The 12,390-nt window shown below is 50.9% G+C and overlaps 1 long non-coding RNA gene across 1 annotated transcript; it reads left to right on the forward strand.

Annotated features, from left to right (window-relative positions):
• The first annotated feature begins 4,489 nt into the window (after positions 1-4,489).
• LOC130023928 (uncharacterized) lies at positions 4,490-11,800 on the forward strand. The gene is made up of 3 exons (XR_008792540.1): positions 4,490-4,637; positions 5,045-5,094; positions 11,724-11,800. It is a non-coding gene; the product is annotated as an uncharacterized LOC130023928 (long non-coding RNA).
• Positions 11,801-12,390: the final 590 nt, after the last annotated feature.

Genomic DNA, 12,390 nt, shown 5'->3' on the forward strand with positions numbered 1-12,390 from the left:
ATCTACTCGGTTGCTTAAGGATGGTTTTAACCTAGGCCACAAAGCTAGGAGGCCAGGGCTACCGTCTCCCTTCTTCTTTTTAAGTTAAGAAATACTCAAATTTGGGGCTGGAGCGATAGTACAGTACAGGGGAAAGTGTGTGCCATGCATGCGGCCAACCCGGGTTCCATCCTTGCACCCCACATGGTCCCCCAAGCATCACGGCGAGTGACCCCTGAGTGCAGAGCCAGGAGGAGGAAGCCTGGTGCATCACCTGGAGTGGCCCTCAAGAAAAAGAACAAACTAACCCTCAGATTCACTCTTCTTTAAAGTGCCCCACCCCCTCCCCAAGACCATGAGCTGCAGAAACAACCTTCACCCCTTCACCCCATTGGCTTTGCCGTGGGGCCCCAGGACAAGAGTTTGACACAAATGGGCTTTATTTATTGGAAAAGAGCCTCTTGTATGCAGCAATGGAGGAAGTGCGAGACATTCCTGAGTTAGTTCCCGGCACCTTGGGGTCAGGGAACATGGACCGTGGGGGTGTGAGTACCGATAACCCCGCCCACCGCCCCACGTGGTTTGATGTCTGGCATTGCAATCTACAAATTCATCTGCTCTTGAAACAGCCCCTGCGCTAAAACACTGCCAAGCAAAGCCTTTGGACAACTGTACTGGAAGAGCAGAGGAGAGGAGAGTCAGCACAAAGGATGCCTAAGACAGGAATAAAAGTCTAAACGTGGGGCAGAAGCCATGGCACTGCGGGGAGGGCCCAGCCTTGCCTGAGGCTGACCTGGGCTCAATCCCCGGAGTCCCATGTGGTCCCTAAGCACTGGCAGGAGTAAGCCCTGAGCACAACTAGGTAGGACCCATAAACAGAAGCAAAAAAAATTTATAAGTCAAACATTATTTAGCAATACAGACTTTTGAGCCCAGTGGCAGCAGTAGAATCTGCAGTCTTATTACTTCAGGTAGAAGACCGTACGACCTACTAAAAGCGACGACCAAAAATTCTGTAGTGACCAGATCTGGAAGGGGAAGAAAATAACCACTTTTCTGTACTCAAATTTTTCTTTCTTTTTTTTTAATGACATGCTAGGGGCTGGAATGATACTACAACGTACAACGGCTAGGGCGTTTGCATATTCAATCCCCAGCATCCCATATGGTCCCCCATGCACCAGCAGGAGTAATTCCTAAGTGCAGAGCCAGGCGTAACCCCTGAGCTTCGCCGGGTGTGACCCAAAAAGCCAAAAATAAAATAAAATAAAATAAAATAAAATAATGAGTAACGTGCTAGTGTTATTTTAATTAAAAACTACATATTCATTGCATGTAAAAACATTGTTGTTGTTTTTCACTTTCATCACTCTATGGGGCTGGAGTGATATCACAGCGGGAAGGCTCTTGCCTTGCTTTTTGTCTGACTCAGGTGTGATTCCCGCACTCCGTATGGTCCCCCGAGCACCGCCAGGAGTGCTCTCTGAGCACAGAGCCAGGAGTAAGCCCCGAACACCGCCAAATGTGCCACCAAACAAAAAGAACTATCTTGTTACAGATTCGTTTTCTGCATTTACTGTTACGACTCAGGAGAACAAAAACTTCAACCAGAGTACCAGGAAAAAAAGACATAGTTCCACAGGATGGAAAACATCTTGAACTGAGGTGGAGCAGAGAAGCCCAGAATTTGAACTTGCTGCAGAAATGCAAACGAAAGTCAGAATGAAAAGGACAAATAGGGGAGCTGCAGGATAGCACAGCGGGCAGGAAACTTGCCTTGTTTGAGGCGAACCCAGGCTCCATCCCCGGCATCCCAGGTGGATCCTCCGCCAGCCAGGAGTGATCCTTGAGCACAACGCCAGGACTAAGCCTCTCACATCACCAGGTGCGGCCCCAAAACAAAAGAAAAGAAAGAGGCAGATGGGCCTAAGCATATCTGAGCTTTGCTCTGAAGTCTGGGGCCGCAGGGAGCACAGGCTTTGCAGGAGGCAGAGTTCCTTCCCTCCACCCAGCCCCCAGCAAGGAGCCAGGAGTATCCCCAAGGCCAGCCCACTGCCAGGCTGCTGAAGATGGAGGACACAAGGAAGGGAAATGCGTTTCCCATGAATTCTACTGTGCTGTAATTCCCTGTGACACAGCGCACCCACCACCCCACCCCACTGTGAGTTCTGGTTGCAGGGAGACCCCCTCCTCTGTACTCTTGAGTGGCGGTTGTCGGGATCTGTTGCACGTCCATGGTTGCCGCCCGTCTCAGCTCCTTCCCTCTGCTCATCCTCCCAGCCCCCCAGAGCTGGTCCCAAATGGTCGGTTCATCCCTGGTGCTATTTGCAGGAGACAGCTCCCAAGTTGGGGGCACACAGACACCAGAGTCCCATCCTCCCCTGCGCTCCCCACAGCGCACATCCCCCCAGAATCATGACTGGTGCCCTGGCTTGAGGAGGCAACCGTCCGTCAGAAGGTGAAGCAGTTTTTTGTTCCATTTAGGTTTTGTTTTTTAAGACACTCGTCTTGGCATGCAACTTAGTGCTGGAGCGGTAGCACAGCGGGGTAGGGTGTTTGACTTGCACGCGGCCGACCTGGGTTCGATTCCCAGCATCCCATATGGTCTCCTGAGCAACACCAGGAGTAATTCCTGAGTGCAGAGCCAGGAGTAACCCCTGTGCATCGCTGGGCATGACCCCCGGTTAAAATAAATACATAAATAAATTTTAAAAAATAAATGACCCATTTAACCACTTGTCCATTTCCCTCTGCTGTCTCATCACCTCTGTTCCCCTTGCCCCCATATGTCCCAGGAATGTTTATGCAGCCATCCATGGAAAGTCACTCCTTCAGGGGCCGCGGAAGTCGTAGAACTGGTACTATCTTGTACACAGCTGAGCTGGGTTCAATCCCTGGCACCCCATGTGGTACCCTGAGCCCAGAGCCAGGGTAAACCCTGAGCATGGCCAGGTGTACACACATCCATCCCAAAGAAAAAAAAGTTCAGTGAATCAAAGGAACAAATGATGACTTTATTTTTTTTTGTGGGAGTAAAAAATTTTAAAACTATTAAAAAATTTTAAAACAAATATTGAACTGATTTGAACCAGCGAGTCTGACACAAACATCCACAGCTGTCCTGGACCCCAGACTTTAATGAGATCCCCCACTTCACACGCACCTCTGTCTCTCTCCAAATATGCGTCCCAGGAGCCACACTTCTGTCCCCTCTCATGTCCTTTCCAGACTGTGGCATTGCCCAGTCTTGACTGGCTGTCCGTCCCCGCCCTGTGCTCCCCCACACACGTCCTTTTGTGGTGTAAATGCTCACACACACACACACACACACACAGCCACATACGCACCCGTTGGGTTGTATCTGTTGTGTCTTCGCTCCTTCCCTGTCTTGCCGCCCTCTCTCCCCAGGCCAGGTCCTCCATCTCCTCTGCCAGCCAGCCCGGAGGAGAATCTGGCCGAGGGTGTGAGGCCACATGCTACGTGTGCCCCGAGCTCTCATCCTCTACTGGAAACCCATGTTCACCGTTCTGTTCTGGCCTTTTGCGAATTGCCTTTTTGTTTAAGAGCAACTCACTTTGGTCCTCTCCAGAGTCTGGATGAAAATCATTCTCTGTTGGATTAGTCGTAACAATCTTTGCCCCGTTCTGGCTCAGAAAGGTTTCAAAAACACATTCTCCAAACTTGCTGAAAGTTGCTGAAATGAGTGAGAACCAATGGATACTCCCAGCATAAAGCCGCTCTGCAAGACATTCGTATAATTGCTTTGCATGTGTGTGTGATTTAATTGTTGTCATAGCTTGGTAATAATTTATTCAAGATATCGCACTTCAACCTGGGATTAGCTGTTTAAAAGAATTCTTTTGGGGGGTTGGCGGTGCAACCAGTCCTTCTTTTCTTTTTTCTTTGTGTTTTCCATCTCCCAAAGTTATTAACTTGTTTCTTTAAATTCACATGGACACAGTGATATGCAGGTTCTGGCATGTACACATAGGCAAACTTTTTCTCCCTCACAGTCAGTAAAATTTCACTAAAATTTTGCACATGTAAAAGCCTGGGCCCCTCCCCCCACAATAGTCCTAGGAGCCGTTGAGCGTCCATTCTAGGGCAGTTGTGCACTGGCCTCTCTCTGGGTTGATTTCTGGCATTTTGAACACTTTGGTCTTTTAGAGAATCCGAGTTCATAAGAGACTCCGATGAAGAGAAAGCTTCCCTACAGAAATTCATCAGTATTATCAGTGCTTTGCTCAGGGAGAGGGACGCAGAGCTGGAGAAGCTGAGAAATGGGGGTCGAGTCCCGGCCCCGCCCACGTGGACCCGAGCCACGCCCATCTCTGCCCGGGCCACGCCTACATGGGGGCCGAGCCACGCCCATCTCTCTGAACCACGCCCACATTGGCCTGAGCCATGCCCACTCCGGCTTGAGCCACTCCCATGTCGGCCCAGGCCACGCCCACATGGGGGTCACAGCCACGGCCACGTGGGCCTAAGCCACACCCCTGTGTTGCAGGTCTCCTTGCTCAGGGGAGAAAATGCCTCTGCCAAGTCCTTGCATTCAGTTGTTTAGTCCCTGGAATCTGACAAGGTGAAGCTGGAGCTCAAGGTCAAAATCTTGGAGCTTCAACTCAAAGAGAACAAAAGGCAGCTCCAGAGCTGGGCAGGTAAAATGCTACCGCTGAGGGGTGCCTGCTCTCCGCCCTCCCCCACACCTCCGGGGGCACCAGCCCCCCTGCCCCGCCGCCCCTCCCCCAGCTGGCTGCACAGGAGGGTGAACTTGGGCACCTGCCTGGAGCATGGGCTCGCGGTGGCGTCCGTGGGTCCGCAACACTGGCGCCAAAATAAGAGCCCAAAACAAGGCGAAAAGGCACTTTGGGGATGGGGGTCAGTTTGGTTTTGGGGTCACACCTTGCGGTGCTCAGAATTTACTGCTGGCTCTGCTCAGGGATCACCCTGCTCAGGGGACATTCAGGGGACCAGAGATCTAACCCCCTACCTGCTGAACTGTTGCTGCCCCAAAAAGGCACATTTTCAAAGACCTACACTCACTCTTTTTGTTTTCAACTGAAAGGTAATTCTGATTCTCAAGCAGATGAGGATGAAAGGGCCCAGGAGAATCAGGTAATATTTCTTTGCTGTGTTGCTTCCATGTTATGTTTTATTTTTGTTGTTAGTTTGGGGACCACACCCCGTGGTGCTCAGGACTTACCCCTGGCTCTACACTCAGGAATCACTCCTGGTAAGGCTTGGGGAACCATGTGGGGTGCCGGGGATCCAACCCAGGTCAGTGGGGTACAAAGCAAATACCTATACTATTTTTCTGGCCCTTGTTGGGTTTTGTTGTTGTTGTTTTTGTTGTTTCAAAAGGTTGTTCACATTATTTGATTCCATTCAATATTTCAACACCAATCCCACCACTATTACACCGTCTCACCACACTTATTTCAAATTTCCCCACCACCATTCGAGCCTTCCTGCCAGAGGCAGATACTAGATCATTTATTTTCTATTGCCTATCATGAATGTCATGAGAGGCCTTCTGGAATTCTAAAATTGTAAATGGTTAGGGTCCAGAGACATCTCTGTAGGGAGCTAATCTATTTTGAGATTCCTTTGGGCGGCTCAGGATCAAGGCTGTTGATGGCCTGAGATGGTGCCCGGAGGCAGATCTGGGGCGTGTCAGCCAGGACCCCAAGTGGGCGGTGAGAGGGTGGCCCTTGTGTATTCATGACGCTTCACTTTTGACTAAGACATTCAGCATTTAAAACATTAGCCAGTCCAGGCCTCCTTGGGAACCAGCGCCCCGGGATGGGCCCGAAGAATAGCCCGACGGGGCTGCCGAGTTAAGGGCCGGGGTGCAGCCCCCCTCCCCGCGCCTCGGGGCAGAGGGTGGGGGGCGGGGGCTCCCGCTCCATCTGCTCATTCCCACGCGCTCTCCCTGGCCGGCCGAGTGACCCCCGCGTGCCTGGGGCGAGCGGGCGCGGGCGGGCGAGCCCCCCAGCTTCAGCCCCGAGGAGGGGTGGGGGGTGGCCGCCCCGACTTTTCCTGATTTCAGGACACTTCGCCCTCACCCTCCAGCTCCCAGGTGGAGCTCCGAGTTCCAAACCTTGGCGCCCCGAGAGGGAGCCACCCCCCACTGCTCTGCGAGAGGGAACTTTGACCCAGTGGCTGCCGGGGTGGGGAGTGGGGGCTTTGGACCCTCCTGGAGAAATTGCAGAAAGCCCAGATCCCCGCAACACCGCCCTCCCCACCCCTGCCACCCCCCTTCGCTCCCCACCCGCAGTCCCTGCTCCGAGAAGACCAGAAAGGATTTTTCTGGGTTCTTGTCGGGAAACCAGCGGTCCCTCTTGGTGCCCGCTCGCGGGGCCTCGCGGGGGCTCCGCGTGGCCCTTTGTGCAAGTGCAGGCGGGGCAGCGCGAGGACGCGCAGGGCTGACCTGTGCCGCGCGCGGGGACAGAGCTCAGCCCGGAGGGAGCCCGCGAGCTCGGCGGGCCGCGTGCTGAGTGTCTAGCGCCGCCTGGTGCCCGGCCCGCTGCAACATTGTTTCCCTTTGGCCGGCTTGCTCCCGTCTGCGTGCAGGCGCGCCTCCGTGCAGAGCCCTGCCCGGGTCTCCCAGGGCGCAGAGGGTGCGCCCCCCTCTCTCGGGCTCTTTCAGACTGTTTTCCTTTCTCCCGCAGTTTGGTGTTTTTTTGTTGTTTTGTTTTCTTGTTTTGTTTTTCTTCGGCTTCTGTCGCCTCTCCCCTTGCCCACCCCACTCTTCTCATCTCTCTCTCTTTGTATTGCCGACCGGGCACACCTGGAGCGCAGGTACTGCTCCTGGCTCCGCTCACTACGGACCCCTGGCGGTGATGGGGGGAACTACTGCGGTGCCGGGGTGGAACCTGCCTCCCCCGCCCCATGCAAACCCCAGGGGGCCGACCCTCCCAGCCCTCACTTATTTCCTTGAAGTTCCTTTCATTGGATCACCATGAGATGCACCATTGCAAAGCTGTTCAAGATCCGGTTTCAGTCACGCCATGTTCCCGCCCCTATCCCTCCACCAGCGTATGTTTCCCACCCAGTTCCCTCCCGCCACCCCTCCACCCTGCCTTAGAGGCAGGGACCTTTCTTCTTTCTCTCTCCTTTGGGGCGTGATGGTTTGCAATTCGGGCACAGAGAGGTCATCGTGTTCTGTTCCTTACGGGATTTTCAGCACTCAGATCTTACCCAGTGATCGTTTCTTACTGTCACTGTCCTTATGATCCCTTCTCTCTCCCAACTGCCTTCTCCCCAGCGCTTGGGGCAGGCCTCCAACCACGGGCCAATCAATAAATTGTTGTTTCTTATGGAGACATTGAGTCCTTGTAAGATGTTGTGATAGGTTCAGCCTCCTGTGTTTGTTTTGTTAACCGAGATTGGTTCCTTCTCCAATCTGGTGTGCTACTACTGGTTTATCAGTGTTTTAGAGTTTGAGATGTCAGAAAGTTAAGTCTTTTTGTCGGGAAGGTACTACTGGAGTTGATGTTTTGTCTGGGTGGCAGCTTTGGAGTGTGGATGTCCAAAAGCTGCTGGGGCTTCTGGAAGTACAAGGACATGGGGGAGGGGGGAGGTAGCCCATCCCAACTCTGAAAAAGCCTGGAGATTTCAGTCACAAATCCTGTATACCTGAGTTTGCAACCATTTAATTTCTCCACGGGGTCCATCCCAAGAAGATGGAGTCTTGCCCATGGGGGCCGTGGCAGCAATTTCGGACTGTGGGCGTGCGTGGCTGTGGGGGGCTGTTTGGGCAGGCACTGCTCAGCCCTCATTTCTTTTCTCTTAATGACCTACACGAGTATTTCTGAAGTTGTGGCTTTTATAGCGAACAAGCTTTGTCTCTGTTCAGGGTGAAGTATGAACTAATGCAGTCCCTCTGATATTTTATCCTGTTTTTCCATGTCCTCGGTTTAGGCTCTGATTTGGCAAAAATGTCATCACTCTTGGTAATAAGTCTCCTGTCTGTGTCCCCGCTGCAGCTGCCGTGGCACCAGGAGAAAAATCAGCTGCCTGAGGCCCGGATTCCGTGGGCTTGTGTGTTTGCTGTGTCTGAGAACATCTTGTGCCTGGAACCGGAGTCGCGTCCCAGGCCAGCCGCGGTGCCCGTGGTGAGCTCTGCCAGAGGCCTCGTTTCAGCAGTGTGACACTTCTGGGTGTGAGCGAAGGCCCATGCCGGAGTCAGCGTGTGCTTTGCGGTTCTCTGTCTCCTGAGTGGTTTCGGAGGGAAAAGGGACCTTTTCCAGTGTGTCCTATTACTGCTTTGTGATGGTATAACTCCTCCCCTCCCCGTTGCCTCCCACCGTGTCTCCGTGTGAGTCCAGCTGGCATCACCATCATCAGCCTCGAAGCCAGAACACGTAACTGCCTGATTGCGTGCTCCCAGGTGCAGCTTGGACTTGGAGGTCCAGAGGTTCATCCTGCCCGCGCGAAGCGTTTGTCTGTGGATGACAATGTAAACATGGGGGCCCGATAACTAGGAGACCAGCTGGTAGGGCACTCGCCTTGCCTGAGGCTGATGGGGCTTTGATCCCTGGCCTGGCATAGGGTCCTGAGGGCCTGCAGGAGTGATCCCTGAGTGCAGTCAGGAACAAGTTTTGAGCACAGCCTGGTGAGGCCTAGAAAAAAAAAGAGGAAAGAAGGAAACTGTTCCACCGACATGGGGTTCAAGTTTACTCTTTGGGGTTCTGGGGCCACTGGAGCCGTTCCCCACATGAGTCTACCACTTGAGCCCATCTCTCGACTGCACTTTTGCTTTTCATAGTTAAAAGAGTTGAATTGTGAATCTACTTTGCCCTCACCACCCAAAGTAAGAATTTTGACCGGAAGAATGACTTTGTGCTCCTGAGTCTGTTTTATACTAAAGGGCTTGAGTTCTGTTTCTCGGCACGGTTATTTGTACGAACTTCACCATCTTTTGATGTCTCTGGGGTGTAGGGCCGGGATGGAACCCAGCGCCCCCCCCCCCAACACACATACAAAACACACGGAGGCACCTGATATGTTGGGCTCCATCGCCAACCCACACTTTGCCACTTCTGAACCCTCCTGAGGTGTGTGAAAGTCTCAGAACGGAGTGAAGACGAGGGTCAGAGAAAGTCAACGTCGGGCTGAAGGCGAAGGCAGTGTGTCCGAGTGTCTGAGGATCCAGTTTCGGGTCAGAGGTTGCTCATCTCAGGCCTGTCCTTTCTCACCGTTAGAGCGGGTGTAAAGGGGTGATGGAAGAGCCCGTTTGGCAGGTCGGCTGGGTGGCATCGAGACATCGGGCCTGGTCTTGACAGAGACTCTCCAGACTTGGTCCCCGGGCCTCTGAGCACAGCCACCCCCCAATCCCTCGCAAAATAAAACGCAAATCAGACAGATTGTTTTTTTTATTTGAACATTAAATATTGACCAGTATCTCAGCATCTTCTTTTCCTCTTTAAAATGCATTTATGGGGGCTGGAGTGATAGCACAGCGGGTAGGGCTTTTGCCTTGCACACAGCCGACCCGAGTTCGATTCCCAGCATCCCATATGGTTCCCTGAGCACCACCAGGAGTAATTCCTGAGTGCAGAGCCAGGAGTAATCCCTGTGCATCGCCGGGTCTGACCCAAAAAGCAATAAATAAATAAATAAAATGCATTTATGTTTAAGTTTATGCATTTAGGAATAAAATGGGGGCTTTTTTTTTGTTTGTTTGCTCATAGGAGTTTTCGTTGCAATGAGTATTAAATAGATTCACCTCATTCTTTTTCTTTTTAAAGTTTTATTAGTGAAACACCATGAGGTACGATTGTGGACTTACAAGTTTTTGTGCTTGGATTTTAGTTATACAATGATCAAGTACCCATCCCTCCACCAGTGCCCATTCTCCGTCACTAATGATCCCAGTAACCCTCCCACCCCCAACCCCCCTCACCTAATCCCCCCATCCCATCTCTGTGGTAGGACATTCCCCTTTGTTCTCTCTCTCCTTTTGGATGTTGTGGTTTGCAAAAGAGGAATTGAGTTCACCACCGTGTTCAGTCTGTAGTCTACTTTCAGCATGTATCTCACAACCCAAGTGGATCCTCCAAACACCCAATTCACTTCATTCCTGAATCCTCGCCCTTTTGGTCTGGGATACTGGACTTAAGGATGAGGTGTGTCCTTCCAGCGTCTGCTTCTGAAACCTTGGGCATTTAGTGCACATTCCATGCATCTGTGTATTTCTGGAGGGAAGATTCTTGGTTTCACAGTTTCAGAAGAAAAGCTATTTGGACATTCCCAATAAAATTATTTCTGCTCAAAAAAAAAAAATAAACCATTAGCCAGTGTGTTAAGTCTATATATATTATATAATCTCACTCTGAACTGTCCTTCTCCAGTACCCCCCAGACAAGTAAACAGTTATTTCATCATTTTTTTATTTTTCCATATAAGCATATGTATATGTTTATAAGTATATGTAAGCCAAGCCTAAATGTTTTCTTTTTGACTTAAATATTTTCATTTTACACGAAATGGTCTGAGCTTAGCTCTCTTAATAGCTGCTTACTATTCTATTCTATGGATTGCTGTAGTTTCATCAAATTTGAAATTAATCTAGGATAAACCCCTAGAAACAGAATTGCTCCACCTAAAACTTCCTTTATATTTGGCTACTTGACTTCATTTCTCCTGTGCTGAATGGAGAGGCCATCTCAGCTTCTGTCCCAGACACCCAGCGGCTCCTGGGACTTAGCTCTGCCCAGAGGGGGCGGTGAGCCCGGAGCTGCCCGGGGTGTCTCACTGTCCTCGGCATGAGGAGCCCAGCAAGCCTTGTTTTCTCTCTCCTTTAAGCACCCGCTGGCCTTGTTTTCTCTCTCCTTTGCCTCCGCTTCCGCTTGTGCCTCCTGCTGCCGCCAACACTTTCCTCCTAAGCAGCAAATGCTTTGTTGTCTTCCTCACTTGTGAGTGTGTGTGCATGTGTGAACATGTATGTGTGCTCACGCAAGCACTGGGGAGCGTGTCTGTGTGTGTGTCCGGGTGTGTCCACGTGTAAGCGTGTCTGGCTTTCCCCTCTAGATTTGAATCCCTGCTCTGGCCTTTTCCTCTTCCTGAACGGTAGCTCCCAACAGGACCGTGTCTCGGAGGGAAGTGGGAATCGTTTCTTGGCTCCAGTGTGGGAGGGCCTGGGCCCTCTCAGAGACTCCTCATCAGAACTTGCCCCGAGGGAGAAAAAGAATCAGTCTGTTTTTCTGGTTTTCTTTACACTTCCTTTGGGGGCCACACCTGGTGATACTACGGGCTTCTTCCTGGCTCTGCACTCAGGAATCACTCCTGGCTGCTCTCCGGTGGCCCCTGTGGGATGCCAGGGATCAAACCTGGGTTGGCTGCGTGCGAGGCAAGCACCTTTCCCGCTGTGCTATCACTCAAACCCAAACCTGACATTTTTTAAATGAAACATGAATGTTTGTGCCATGTTTGCTTTTGTGTCATGCTTGCTTTTGTAAAGTGGGATTTTTCCCCCCGTGGATTTTAAAGAAGTGTGTCTGTTTTTGTAGGAGAGGGAAGGCCCTCTTGACTCCCTGCTCTGAGAGGAACCGAGGGGGCCCAGCATGTCCTCCTGGGGTCTTCCCTGGGGCACCCGGGAGCTTGCGCTCAGGAAGGGAAAGGGGAGCTCTGGCTGCCTCCAACCCTGGGGCGGGGACTGGAACCGGGGCCCAGCCTCCTCTGTGGCGGGCTCCAATGGCTCCCGCAGATGGCTCACCGTCTCATGCTCTCCTTTAACACAGATTGATTTCCTGAATTCCGTGATTGTGGACCTCCAAAGAAAGAATCAGGACCTCAACATGAAAGTGGAGATGATATCCGAGGTGGCTCTCGACGGGAATGGGGACAACCTCAACAATTACGACAACAACTTCGGCCCGGACACCCCATTCTCTGCACTGTGCAGAAATCACCAGCACTTGATGGATGACATAACAAGCTACTTGTGAAACACCTAAAATAACCAATTTACTGTCTTTACAAGATTTACATTTTTCACTGTGGTTTTAGATAAATGTATGATGAGAAATTCAAAATTACTAATTGTGGATTTTCTTATCACAAAAAAATTGAATGAAGGACCTCAACCATCAGAAGTTTATCATCCAGTTTGAATGTATTTTTTTTATTTGAATGTTTTCTAGTTCTGTCAAAAGTGATAAATAATGTACCATCCAGGCTACCTGTATAATAAGAACTTCTATAATTGTATGTATGATTTTGATGTATTTTCCTCTGGAGATTATCAACTGTCTGACAAGTGAAAGATCTGGATCAATTGAATTTTTTTTGTAATAACCAATATTGAAATTGTTTCACAAACTATGTAAAGCAGTATTAAAATTTGAGCAAACAGGTGTTCTATGTCTACTTTAATAAAATTATTTCTTTTATGCCAGTGATAACTGA

Source organism: Sorex fumeus, unplaced genomic scaffold (genome assembly GCF_029834395.1).
Source record: "Sorex fumeus unplaced genomic scaffold, SorFum_2.1 ptg000025l, whole genome shotgun sequence".
Lineage (NCBI taxonomy): Eukaryota > Metazoa > Chordata > Mammalia > Eulipotyphla > Soricidae > Sorex > Sorex fumeus.